Source organism: Temnothorax longispinosus, chromosome 4 (genome assembly GCF_030848805.1).
Source record: "Temnothorax longispinosus isolate EJ_2023e chromosome 4, Tlon_JGU_v1, whole genome shotgun sequence".
NCBI lineage: Eukaryota > Metazoa > Arthropoda > Insecta > Hymenoptera > Formicidae > Temnothorax > Temnothorax longispinosus.
In genome coordinates this window covers 4677500-4692128 of record NC_092361.1, presented here as the reverse complement: position 1 = coordinate 4692128, position 14629 = coordinate 4677500, and the positions used below count along the sequence as shown (strand labels likewise).

Here is a 14629-nt window from a genome sequence, read left to right as displayed (position 1 = left end):
ACTTGAGGCAAGTGGCGGTAAACAGGCATCGAGAATTTCGTCATAGACAATGCGGTTGTCACGCGATCTACCTTGTGCTGCCTCCCACTGGAAATGGGCTGGGCAAGAACGGAGATGCTGCGATACGATATCGCCTATAATATGCTCCGATCGTCCGGGAATATCTCTGGTCGATGCCGAGCTTCGCGAAGAGCTTAACTCGGTCGTAACTGTTCGATGTATGAGTCCGACAATGGGAATTCTTCTCGGCGCGGATGCTTCGCGAAGTGGACGCTTAATCTTTAGATAGCTCCAGGATAGATGGAGGTATTTTCACATATCCTGAAGATTTCGTTAAAAAAGAATCTTCCGGTTCAGCACGTTGAAAGCTTGCATTTCCCATTAATGAGAAAGGAATTTATCCTATTTATTAAAGCGCGATAAAGGCGGAAGAGAACGGGCTCCGGTACGATCTTCCAATAAACGCTTCCACCGCAATCCGCGCGGGAGAATAGCGAAATCGGGAGGTATCCACGCTGGTAGCAAATGGAAAATTGAGCCCTCGTACGATTTTAGTGCGGCACGTGTTGGATCTGAGAACGCATATTACTCCGACGTGCTGCTATCTTCCGTCATATTGTACAACGCTCCTTCGAACTCGCACATTTACGAAGACAATGTAAAGTCTATAACTAGAGAACTATAAAAGTCTAACCAGCCGTGTAGTATGTCTAACCAGCGTGCGATATGTGTTTCTATGTAATGTTACCTTATTCGCAATATTTAACAAATGTATCACAAAAGGAGAAGCATTCTGTGAAAGAGAATTCTTGATTTTCTTGATTAAATTTTTAATTTGAATAATCATAAAAGATGACTTGATAAAATTACTATTATAAACTACAAAATTTTATTGACTGTGGAAGTTTCTGCGAAAGTTTCGATTTCTCGATGATAATTTTTTTTCTGCTTGCTGTTTAATTAGATTTCTTCTTATTCAGTATTAATGTATCGAAGAGATAAACTTTAATTTACTATTTGAGAAAAAAAAGTTCGAAAAGCTGTTACAAAGATATAACGCGTAAGAGGGTCGACAGCTGTGGGAATATATACTTCTAAAGAGAAGCCGCAGAGAAGTTATCCTCCCCGCTTGATCTCCTACGTACTTCGTCATGACGCTTTTCGCCCTCTCTTTAATTCGGTTTGCGCGAAACAAACAGTTCGCTCAACCGGCGTGTAATTGTCCGTAATTCGATCCTCTAACGCAGTTTAAACGCAAAAACTCCACGCGTGGCACAGTCTCTGCTGGGTTGCGGTGCGGGTCCGAGCTGCGCGCTCGTGTGTGTTTAATTGAGTGTGCTAATTAAGGGTGCGATTGAATCGTACCATCGTACGTGCGGCTCCCGAGCCCGTGTACGTTCGTCTCTAAGCGTGCGTCCGTCCGTGCTGAACACTCTTGTCTCTTTTTTCCTCTTTTTTCTTTCTTTCTTTCTTTTTCTTTCTATTCCTGTGTGAATCTGTGTGAGCGTTTGTGGGTCGAATGTTGCCTATGCTTTGGCGCTTGTGGGTCGCTCCGTGTTTGCTCCGATTGGAAAAGAAAAACGCAAATACAAGGCTGAGTTTGCTGAACGTTTCTTTTTCCGCCTCCCTTTTTTTCAAAAAACATTTCGCGTACATTGTAACAATGTTGTTTGCTGTCACGGCTGTGTTCTGCCGCGAAATGGAAGTTTCGCGGCCGAATTCAGTTCTGCGTAAAGTTCCATTGTCCCTCGTATGCACTAATCTCTTTCTCTCTCTCTCTCTCTCTCTCTCTCTCTCTCTCTCTCTCTCTCTCTCTCTCTCTCTCTCTTTATTATACTTGTTACAGTTGGTTTAACGAAGCTCTGTTGCACTCCATGCTTGTCGGATTACGCTGTCAACATTCAGTTATCGTTTTATCTTTAGTTCTTTAGTTACCGGACTTTCAGCTAAGATAAAGATGTAATAGCGCATTATTGATGTGATTGGATCAATGCGAAAATGATGTGTTCATATATTTTCAATCATTTTACACGAGATGATGTTAAATCGTCATGTATGACACAGGAGAACTACACTGAATATATAACGGTGATCAGAGAATTCTCAATTTGCGGCGTATAATTGCGATTTACAACCTGTAACTTTTATAGCCTTTACAGTTTAAATTCGTACCGTATAATTTTTTATGCAAGTTTAATTGTGTCCGCTAGAATAGCAAGTCGGTAATATAATGTTCAATTAATAATATCTATTGAACATTATTAAATTTACTCTGCCCGTTGTACATTAAACATTTCATGTATTATTAAATGAAATATAATTACACAAAGAATTATCTATAAATAACCCGCTTCAACAGCGCCGCTTATTCTCTTAGTCTGCGCGATTCTTTATCTTATCACTTTCGTTTGATGCACCTTTACGTAGCTTCTCTCAGGTTGTTGGAACGATCAGAAAGAATCTTTTAGGAAGCTACGCGCGTCTAATGAGAAGGCGCCTCTATAGCAAATCGCTAATTTCTCTGTACAATTACGAATACGGATGCGAATCATCAATTTACTTCAATCCGTTAAGGCTATCCTAATTTGAATGATCAGACATTTCCCCGGATAAATTATTTACATTTTTGTGTCTATTGCTTACACAATAAATGAATAAATAATAGCAATTTGATTACGAATTATGGCATTTCTTTGTATATCTTTTTCTTTTGCCTACTTGCTTGATCAATTTGCATTATGCAGCGTTGCAACGCCGTTCTTAATTCTTATTTACGATCGGGGTTACATTCGCGATGTTTTTAACTATATACGTTTACATGTATGTCTCATGTATGGGATTATGATGTAATAGCGTATAAGAAACGTCAGGGCTCGGGTGGATGCGGGATAAACGACACAATAAATATCGCATATAAAATATCACGGTAAACGGAGCGCATTGTGAGTGCGTTATCGTTATTACCATTTTTATGGCAGCACAAAGCAGCGAATCTCCGTGTTCCATTCCACGCTTCGTGGAGCGCGGTTCCCCTCGACCACGAGATTAAAGGGGAGAGAACGTGCTTCGTGCATTAGGACTAAATGGGGATGCGACAAAACTAAGATTCCCTCGTCGGGAGAGGTCAAACGTTTTGGACGAAGGAATTACGCCAATTTGGGAGTTAATACGGAATTCGCGGAACCTTAGGAGCCGGACTTTTCGCACGATTAATCAAAGTCAGCCGGCTGCTTAGTGCCGGAAGTCGCTGCTTCGCTCATTTACGGATTACGTTCGCTATCTCGCGTCGATCCGCACTTAAGCGTTTCGCTTAATGCGACTTGTCTATCTCAAGCGCGCAACGGCAGCGCGAGCTTTTTCGTTTCTCATGGGACACACGTTGCTGTCGCAATGTTTAACTTTTTGAGAGATGTACATTCTCCTGGTACATGTAAATTTTTATGTAATGTAAAATTTATACGTAATAATACTTGTAATTAAAAATTCTAGGAAAAATAGAAGCGTTTCGAAATATGGTGCCTCAGGCGCATGATGAGAATACCGTAGATAGATAGGGTTAGCAATATAGGGAAGTATATGGAAAGAATTAAGGAAAAGGGAAATATATGGAAAACAATAAAGAGTAGGAGAGATACCATAGGATGGTAGGACACCTGCGACATATTGGAGGCGTATGAGAATAAATAGAGGTAGATGTAGACCCAGATTATAGATTGTTGCTCATAAATAGTCAAAGACGTAGGATGCTCTATACTTTCAGGGAAATGCGTAGGTCAGTTCAGGACAGGAGAGGATGGAGATATGCGTCCAACCGGTTTTCGGACTGAGGACTTGTTGATAATGATGAATTAAAAATGCATAAATTTCTTTTTATCTGCGTTGATACGCAATCTGACACTTCGTGCTTATAGTTAATTCTTACGACCGATAGAACAGTGTTCGCAGTTTCTCTTCGCATAAAGTGTATTCATAAGATTTATCTTGAGACACCCAATATTATTTCATCTTTACAGATAATTCCGGTCACGTGTTTTCCCTTTAACAACTCTGAACTTTACGAAGTATATACGTACAGTTGAGAGCATCTGTCGGCTGTACAGAGTCGTGCGCGTTCACGCGATTAAACACGTTACTGTCTGAGAGTTGCTCCCGCAAATGTGCTCTCCAGGCGAAGGAACTGCGGAGCATTCCTCGAAAGTAAACGCCTGGAGGACACGTATCGTTCGCTAAGTATTGTGAAATGATAATTGTATTCACGTTCGCAAACTCTCGAATAGATTCTGATTCTGAAAAATTGGATCGGGTAAAGATAAAGAAGGTATCAAAGTGTAATTAAAGTTAGGAGTTATTAAACTCTTGTTTAATGTTTAGGCAGTTAATGCCAGCGAAATGTCGCCTGACTTTAGCGAGTTTAGATTTCGTATTTAATCATGATAATCGAGAATTAATTGAAATTTGGAAAGTGCCTTTTCGAAACTTCGATTATGTAACCGTTACATGAATTTCATTATATTTTCCCCCGTTTAATTAATTTTATCTGGCCGCGTTACTAGGCTGCGAAAAGAAATTCTAAACAATGGCTTATTTCGTTAGTACATTTTTCAAGAGAAGCTGCCCTAATTTACGCATCAGCACCGTAAGATCAGATCGGTTGCTTTTGATATGTTCTATTATTTTTTTTATTACACGAATTTAATGGGCTTCGGGTTTATTGGATCGGAAGTTACGCGAGGGTCAGCCTGTCTATAATATATACGTGACTATCCGGCTTTTATTTTACTTCCTGTATCCCAGCTGTAACACTAGCTCTCTCCTCTTCAGCCTACTCCGCCGTTTCTCGACTACGAGCTATTAGACCAAGAATTTTTATGGAACGCAGTAAAAATGCCCAAGTAGACCTCGAATAGACCGAGGAGAGTACCGTCTCTTACCGGAATAATATTCGAGCCCCGATGATAAGAGTCTCGAAAATCGATTAGGAATTTGTTTTTCCTCTTAGATGCGTCCCATGCATTCTCGCACTTCGCGGGTCACTCGGTCGCAAATTCTTCGCGTGCATTCTTCCCCGCGATGATAGTCTCGTAGGAGAAACGTTGTGTCGGTCCGCGTTTTATCGAGCCATTGTTGCGATTGCACAATGAACGTGGAATTTGATACGTTTGCTATCCTCTAAGAAGCGCCAGCTGCGTTGCAAATTGTCTCGAGGTCGCATACATCCTCGTCGCGAAAGCCAAGATTCTTCAAGAACGTGCACGTTCAACGTTACGAGGTCACCTTATCTTTGAGAATTATCAGTGACGTAAAAAAAAAAAAATGCATGCTCAGGCATGCCTCGTGTCTGCGATATTCTTATCGCGCAACCTTCACGCTTGTGACAAGGAACTGAAAATAAGGTCGCGCATCGTTATGTCACACGATTGAAGGCTGTCATGCTTTCGCAAGTTTTTGAGGAATTTCTTGATGAGCGTGAAAAGAGATGACAAGTGGTTGTTATCTCATATGAATTACGAGAGTGATTAGCAACGATCGAATTAAGACGAAAGAGCCTGACTTAACCTATCGAATTTATAAACGCGTAATATCAGCTCTGGTGAGCAGATTGAAATCTTTCAACGTTTCGTTAATCTTCCGTGAGATTAAAGCAAACTAGGTGTTCATGAATCGCGAGGCGCGGGGATTGTTTGATGACGATCTGCTAGTAATTTAAGGGTGGCTTCGCACCGCCGCATCTCGCGTCTGTTACGTAATGATGGTCCTCGCGTTTCGCATCTTGACGCAATTGTCAGCAAGGAGCAAGCTATGTACACTTGACTGGGTATACAAGCACCGAGATATATGTGTGTGTGTGTGTGTATGCGCGCGTGTGTATCTCAGCCTCTCGAACGAGATCTTAATCGAGAGCCACGGCCCGTTGCACCGGGGGTAAACTCGTAGATGTCGAAACTAGACGGCAAAGATCGCGGAGGAGTCCCAGCCGGCGCAATTCGTGGCAATGATTTATTTACTCGGGTAGGTAGGGTAATGAACTGATGGAAACTTGTTAACCCGGAAACGCTCATCCTCGCCCGAGATACGGGCGCTAGCGCGTTTGCTTTCGGCCGGTAAAAGTTGGCGATTGAATCGTGTCGCGCGAATTACACGTTTGTGTTTCTCGATAAAAATCCTCGCTTTACTCTGATATATATATATATATATATATATATATATATATATATATATACACACGTAAGATGTACAAATGTTCAAGCGCGAGTCCGAAATAAACGTTATCAATTGACGGTGTTAATAGATAGGGGTTTAATAACGGGCAATGCGCAGCGCGTGGCAGGACGAGGCCGGTGTCGTTAACACCTGCTTTCTATTTGGTCAACAAAAGATACACGGAAAATGTTTTTCGTCGCTTTAGCCGTGTAAACAAGCTTTTTCCGTTCTCCGTCGCGCGGACTTTGTTGGCCGTGTCAGGATTCTATTTGCCCGTCGGCTACAAATCACCCGAGTTTTCGATCCTCGCTAATCCTTCGGTTCCGAAGGGTGAGGTATCGACGAAAGGGATTTTCGTCTCCAGACCGGACCGCCCTGAGCTTTCACTTCTTGTTGCGGATCCTCCTGACGAGGTACCCTCCTTTTTTCTCTCCCCGTTCCCCAGATGTCCTTACGTTTACATCCCGATAAGTAAATCCGACAATAAATTTTCGGGATAGAATAAAAACACATCGTATCGATACTTCTTTATCTCGATTATTAGCGATATTCTCGTAAAACCAACCGACTAACTAATTGAATATTTGAATTGCCACATGACTAACATTTTTGCCGTCTATTTTCCGAAATGCCGAAAGTCAATGGTTTATAGCCATATTCCGGTACGCCTTCGAACGAGAAATTTCGCAATTTCGGGCTTCTCAGCGCAATAAATCGACATAGGCGAGCATAGAGTAGAAGAATGGGAAGATGACCAGTACGGTCGTCCAAAAGCGTAATCGGTCTGCTGGGAACCAGAAGAGACATGGAAATCGCGACGACGGACGGTAACTCTCGCGGAAACGAAACCGGCGGAAATAGGGAAGCGATCGCTCGCTCGCTCTCTTTCTTTCTCTCTCTTTCAATCTGTTTCTATCTCTATTTATATCTATATCTCTATCTCTCACGATGTATGCGAATGTGTACGAGCCGAATCCCTTTCGCGCGGTTAAATCCCATCGGAAATGCCAGGTACTCTCCGTGCAGACCGCGGACGGCCGGTCGCTCGGGGCTTTAAATAAATAAAGAGTGACTCGCGAGAGGAGTGAATGGTGGATTCGGCGGGCCTGAGAAGGATAGCGGCGAGAGAGGGGGTGAGAAGAGCGGGCGGCGGGTGATGGTCGGCATACGGGGGTGGCGCGGTCGGAAGAATGGCAGATCGAGAGGGACCGCGCCGCGTCGTGGGAGCCATGCATCAACCCCTATTACCCGCGACAGCCTAACTATTGGCTTCCCACTGGCTGTAACTGAAATCTACAGGAAACCCGTTCACCTCGTTCTCCGGGCGTTGCGTCGCGTCGCGTCGCGTCGGGCCCCAGGATCAGGCAGATTCGCGATTCCGCAGCGGACGACGACGGAGGGAAAAGAGATTGAGGCGCGTGATCCGCGCTTATCCAATCGCCGAGAGTTGAGAAAAACCAGAGCTATATATATATAGGAACTTAAGAGTTATTTCAACGAGATCTTGACGCGTCTTTCATCGCACTTTAGATATTTTTTTTCATGTTGGAGGATTCCTGTAATCTTAAGGACCGTCTGGAATAGTCGTAAGAGAATGCAGTAAGACGTAAGCAGTAAGCTATTGACCAACCACAGTCAATTAGTCTTGAATTGTAAAAATCCCATTAGTCAATAGCTTACTGCTTACGTCTTACTGCATACTCTTACGGCTATTGTATAGACGGTTCTTTAAAGTTTTCATCTTTCGAACGACGCGAGTTCGTCCTATCTCGAAAAGTTTCGCCGCGAATACATCCCCGTATTTGTCATTAGTCATTACGATCCATTCGTCATCAGTCTATTTTATCGTGTTTTCTGATGTTATCGTACAAACTTTTCCACAACACCGTGGCGGTATTGTGGAAAAGAACCGTGACGATTGGTCGCGGGAGGTAACGACGAGCGATTCGCTGCTGTAAGAGTTTTCTGCGCGTCGCGTGACTTCCGGCGGATAAGATCGGTTCCGTCGAGAAATCCGCCGGAAAACCGTCGGCCTTGATCGCCAGGGGATGATTAGACGATTAACTACTTGATTAACTAGCGCCGTGTACACGTCGCGTGTAAAGTACCTCGCGGCCGTTCCCGCCTCCGTTTCCTCGACAAAGCGTAAAACGATGCACGCGCGCGATCATTATATTCATCGCGGAATAACATATTTAGCGGGGTAAGATTGTCGTTTGAGCCTGTGTCACGCGCGAAACGCGAACATTTCCCATCTCCATTCCCATTCCCATGCGGCGGTTTATGAATCGCCTGTTTTGGAGTACGATTACCGTGCTTCGGTTAACGATTCCCGGTCGTTGTTGCTCATCGTATCGCTTTTCCGTCGTCGCGTTGAAATGTTTATCTGACGAACGCTCGTTAGCGCGAATATCGAATCTCTATTTGAAAATTCGCATTTAGATCCTAGAGTTGACGTGTTGCGCCGATTAATATCGGAGATTCGTTAACCAACGTCAGTCCGCTCGGCTATCCGATATCGGTTTATTCGACTCTCGGATAACCTTGAAAAATACCAAATTAAATTGAAGCTGAATTGATCGAAGGAAGAACGTATTTGTGACATACGAGCATCTGCGATGTTCAGTGTATTCGATTAAAATCAGAGTATTTCCTTAACCCTTCAGGGCTGCATTCCAAAATTTAACCTCGGTAACTAAAATTCTATAGTGTACGTGACGTAAACTACAGATTTTAGTTACCAAAGTTGAATTTTGAAACGCAGCCCAGAGTGGGCGCATAAAAATTTGAAACGTAAAAGGGATGTAAATTACACCCTACATATTATTTATGTTATAAATATTAAATCAATTAATATTTATCGTTTTCTGTTTAATATTATTCATTGTTGCACATATCTTAAAGTATATATTTTTTTAATAGGTTGAAACTATAATTTTAACGTTTTTTTCGATAATAATCGGTTCTATATTGAAATGAGTTTAGAACACTCATTACGAAAAAAGAAGCTGGGGTGTAAAATACACCTCACGCGTCTACCGCGGAGAGTTAATAAATAAAACAAAAGCGGAAAGACTGTACGTATTTACGAAAATTCGTTTGACCTCTTCGCACCTTATCTCACACGTCGATTGCGTGATTGACCGGGCGAAGTGCGATGTCGTCGTGACCTCTCGTCTGCTGATTTCTGGTCGCGCAAATTCGTCGATTGTCGCACAGGGAAATGGGAACAGCGAGAAAGGAGCGACCAGATATTTTCGTACCGAAAACGAGCTGTACGAGAGAATTCTCTGGGGGCCGAAAGTTTCTTGCGGGCGAAAAAGGTGTGGCATGCAGTTTTTTTCGGTGTCCGATAATTTTTTGTTACGACGCGAGCAAGTCGATGTCGATATCGAGACGGAATTCGCGCGAGAGCGAATTTGAGGGGACGACAGTTATCGGTCAAAATCGACGGCGCATAATTTTGTTTGGACGAATCATTATTGCGGTCATCCGCTAACGGTGCGCCACCGACGAATCGGTTTACGCATGGCAGCTGTCCCGCCTATTAAATTGCGGCGGATGATTGATGTCGAGTGCGGACGATTGACGGGAAGATTGTCCGGAGTATAAGCGCAAGAAATCGTAATGGATTATTATCGGGAGCGATTTATCGTTTATGAAAATCAAACGCGTACGGATCGACTCGTAATCGAGCTTCGAGCCGAGCTGAGAACGCGTAAACGATTTGTCAATACTGAATTATTCAAAGATCACTGCTTTGGCAGCAATTTATATGTTATCACTGTCTTGCTGTTGTTCCTTCTTAACGCACGAAATTATTAGTTATCAATTTAGCTTTCGTTAATGTATAGTAATTTACTTGTATCAGTAAGTTAAAAAAAACCTTGCTTCCGAATATAAATTACAAATTATTTTTCTGATACAAACTACTTGTCTTGTTACGTTTGTCTCTCCGGAGAAAATTGACTTCCTAATGGAGCTCCAAATTACTCAATTTTTGATATTGTTTCTCTCTCTACATAAAAACTGTCAATTAGAGATAATAATAGGTACATGCTGGGATACCGCGAATCGGTATTTTTCGCGGAGCCGAAAACGTTAGCACAGTCGTTTAAATTTGAGGGAGAACTTAACGGTTTCCAGAAATAGTTGAGAAGGGACGAGGGGCTCATCAAATAGATTAAACGGGCGAGTGCCGCAGCTGTCGCGCGGCATTTCGACTTCCCGATTTCGCGCGAGCGGATCCTCTTTGCGCCCCTCCGGGCCGGCGCGCCCGAGTTAATCCTTAACGTACGTCGCGATTTCGCGATCTGCATACTGCTTACTCCCGTAGTAATTTCACCGGGGCTTAGAGAGAACGGGCGGTAGGCCCCGGGAGGGCGCGAAACGGTTTGCCCGACGTATTAAGTCGTCGGCACGGCGGGATTAACGATCACTCTAACGTTCCTCGCGATTTCGTTCGCACCTACTCTCCCGGAGGGTTCAGGCGCGCGATGTGCGTTATTAGCGCTATATTAGGGGCGAGGTTTGTAGAAATTCGCAGCCTCTTTCGACTGCGCGAGCCGCCTCCTTCGGCCAGAGAAACGATTAAATCCTTGAAACAGCTTCACAACGATCGCGCTTCGTAAGTTTAACGTTAAACTTGATTAAGCGATAAAACTAACGAATATAACAGCATGTCATAATAAAATATGTATATAAAGTATATGTTATATAATATTGGAGGAGAGAAAGAAATACATACACATAATATTTTTTAAATGTAATCTTTAATTGTTTGTAAAATGTAGTTTTTAATAGTATAGTTATAAAACACATTTTAATTATTTTGGAATTTCGATTATTTACAACATCACTTGCGATGTATAGATAGGTTTCGTATGCTGTGTATTAAGTGCTTAGTGACGCAAGCTAAGAATACATTGGAGTAGAGAGCGTCGGAGTTTGCTCCGACCTCGTCTTTTCGCATGCTTTTGATTATTAACATGTTCCAAAGTATATATATAAAGTTATTGTCAACATGTTTAGAACGTATAAATATTGAATATTGATAAAATGATTAATATATGATTAATAACGGAAATGATATTTTTAAGGAAATCTATGTATTTGGAAATATTGTATAGGAAGCATCACACAGTTGTTTTAATATTAATTGAGATATTAATATTAATAAACATGTTTATGCCATTTCATCTACTATACTTTATATATATTACTTTATATTTATTATACGTTATTATTATGAATATAAACGAGTTAATTGTATAGAGAGAGATTGCAAAATGATATACAGCAGTAAATTGCAGATAAAGTTTTTATTATTTTTTTTTTAATTCTATATTACTCGCATTGTTCTTTATTGAATATAAACTTTTTGACGACTGTTTGAATCAACATGTATTATTTATTGCATTAATACGACGAGGTTCGCGAATAATTCCCGTAATAATTTTTGTTTACAGGTAAGCGCTGCCGCGGCCCCCTTTGACATCGTTTTCTCTGGCACACAAAGCTTTTAGTAAGTTAATTAAACTTTTCACAAGTAAAGGCGCACAGCTGCTTTTCAGTTGCGCGGCTTTAATTTCGTTGACGTAATTAAAAATATGTGTAAAACGCTACGGACGGCCGATAATGAACGTTAAAGCGATTGTGCGATACGCGGTTTAGTTTTAGGCGAGGATCAAAGCGAAATTAACTTGGATAATTTACCGAAAATTGCGAACATTTGACGTTTCGCCGCATTTCGACCAAGCGCGCGCTGAGAAATCTTTAAAGATTTCGCATTTCGTGGTTTTGTGCAGCACTTTTTTTGACAGCTAGGATTATTTGCCTCGACCTCGTATTTCGCCGTACTGTGCTTAGTTAAACAAGGATTACTGAATTTATTATTTATATAATAAGCCTACGGCATATTGCAATTTGATGAAAACTACGGCAAATAGTTGGAGCTGTCTAAAATTTTTCATTTTATTTTTGTTTCATTTTGTTTTGTTACCGCGCTTTCGTATTTTATAACATATTTCATTTTCTATATTTGACGATAGGTATTTTAAACGCGAAAGTGCAGTTTAAATGAAATGACATTTGGAAATGTAAACGTAGATAGAAAACAGTACTAGTGCGCGCCCCGTGGAGGTTTATTAAAAATCGCTGAAATAAATCTAGGACGAGTGCGCTCGAAAGATACAGCTTCTAATTTGAAATCTGCAAATATTTACCAATTTGGTATACGTTTTTAAATAACAGTACGTTTTTTTACATAATTTTACATGACAAGCTTGATACTCGTGCACCGCGGAGAGAGCGGACAAAGCGTCCTTTATGAAAGTTGCAAGCATTACAATGACTACGGACACTCCAGTTTTAGCTTGTATAATGGCGTTCTATTGACGTCACCAACTCTCCTTTTAGACGGAGGTACATCTGATGTAATAGAATTTTCCGGTAAAAATTCTTTGCCGGTTTTTATTAAAACGAAACTCATTATGCTATTCTGAAAAGTCCTGAAAGCGTGTCCGGCGTTCCATGCCTGATTATTTCAACAAATAGGTTTCTCGATCGATCAGTTCAATGTTCACCATCACTGAGAGTAATTAGATGTCGATATTGAACTCGGTTTTCATATAAATATCAACGCACTTCTCTCTCGTTCCTTCGGTCCTCTCTTTAGCAGCGCCTCTTGTCGCGATATATAGTTACGACTTTCCTCGACAATCATATTACCGGGGATTTTTAGGCGGTTAGTGAAGCGCCCTCGTAAACGCCCGATTCCGGGCAAATCCATTCACAAGCGCAATCGATCCTGCTCAAGATTTGTTTCTGGGGAACTTGGAATTCGTCGATCGCGACGCAATCAGTCCCAGAGAGCCCGTCGAAGCCCTTCACGGTAAGGCGGCAGTTCTGCCGTTTTCGTTCTGACATCAAGGACGTCGAGATGGAAGGAGGTGATTATGCTCGAATCTTTCCCCGTCTCTCTTTCTCTCCGAGTCTGTCTATACGTTCTTACCTCTCTGTCTCTTCGCGAAAACAGTAATCTCCGCCTTGAACAAACACTCCGAACTCTCGCTCTGAGAAGCGCTCGTCGAACGAATGGCAATGCGCGACCTTCCGCCCCCTCTTTTCTTCACACTTACACCTTTCTCTTTCTTCGCCGACTCGAGAATCAGCGATTCGCCATCCCTATTCCCCGCCCCCTCCCTCCCCCCCGGGCCCGCTCTCGGGGATGCACTCACGAGGCTTCTGTTTACGCGTTCCCATCCCCATCCCGTTATTTGTCTCTGAAACTTTTTCATCTGCTCGACTCGCGGATGGTCGGTGAACGCGAAAGTTTCGGTTGTTTTAGCGCGTACCTCAGCCTATTGCTATAACGGGCAACCGGACTGAGTGGAGGGAACCATTTGCGACGTCGGTGCTTTATTGCTATCCATTGAACTTCTTCAGTGTACTTTTCCCGGAGAGCGCTATCGTTAAGCGGCGCGCACCACAGTTGCAACTATGACGGTGCGCGTTAAAAGAAACGGGGTTTTTTTTTTAAATGGCCGATGTTTAACCTTAAACTCCCGGCTATTATGTTAATCACCCTCGGCAAGTAGGACCCATTCGAGTATCGCTCGTAAACGTTACTGCTCCCACATTAATTGCAAGGTGTGGGTCTGGGAAAATTAACGAAATCATTCAATGGGGCGAAAATCAACTATTAGACTAGACGTAAAACCACTTTTAATTTTATCAATAATATGAAATATTTTGATAGATATTTTGTTAAGAAGAAATACTTAATCGTGATATTATTTATAGAGTTTACGAAATTACTTATTGTTGTAATAATTGAGATTATCAGGTCTACACTAATTTTATATGTCGATTTGAGAGATTGTGATTGTAATACAAGATTGTTAACGTATTATCTCGTATCGGTCAACAAAATCTATGTCTTTCTTCAAAGCTCGATAACAATCGAGATTGAAATTCGCTAAATGCAATGTATCTGAAATCGTTCGGATAGTGCATCTTCTTAAATCCTTCTAACGTACGGGCAGGTAGTCTTTCACGGAGAGCGGAACCGAATGGAATCTTGGCTCACTCGCGGGAAAGATCTAGGATCCGTTCAAGCGCATAATAAATACAAGCTCTTCCCTACCTCGCAAGTCGCAAGCACCCGTGCGCAGAGTCTGTTTCGCGGTGGCGGGAGGGTGGGGAAGCTTAAGAGAGCGGTTTCGGGATCGCGGTGGCGCCTCTCAGATGGACGCGTCCGCGCGCGCGGGTCGTTGCGGCAAAGAGAAGGCGGGCAGGTGGGCGGGGGGGGGGGTAGCGTGTCGGGGGTGTCGGAGGGTGCCGCGAGGGTGGAAGGTGAAGGCGTGCGCGGATCAGACAGCGGGGGTGAAAGGGGATGGAGAAGGATCGAGAGGGAGAGAAGCTCGGG

At 42.6% G+C, this 14629-nt stretch overlaps 1 protein-coding gene across 7 annotated transcripts in view; it reads left to right on the top strand.

Annotated features, from left to right (window-relative positions):
• Positions 1-14629, top strand: part of Heph (polypyrimidine tract-binding protein 1 heph) — a 393209-nt gene that overhangs the window by 162055 nt on the left and 216525 nt on the right. The window lies entirely within an intron of this gene.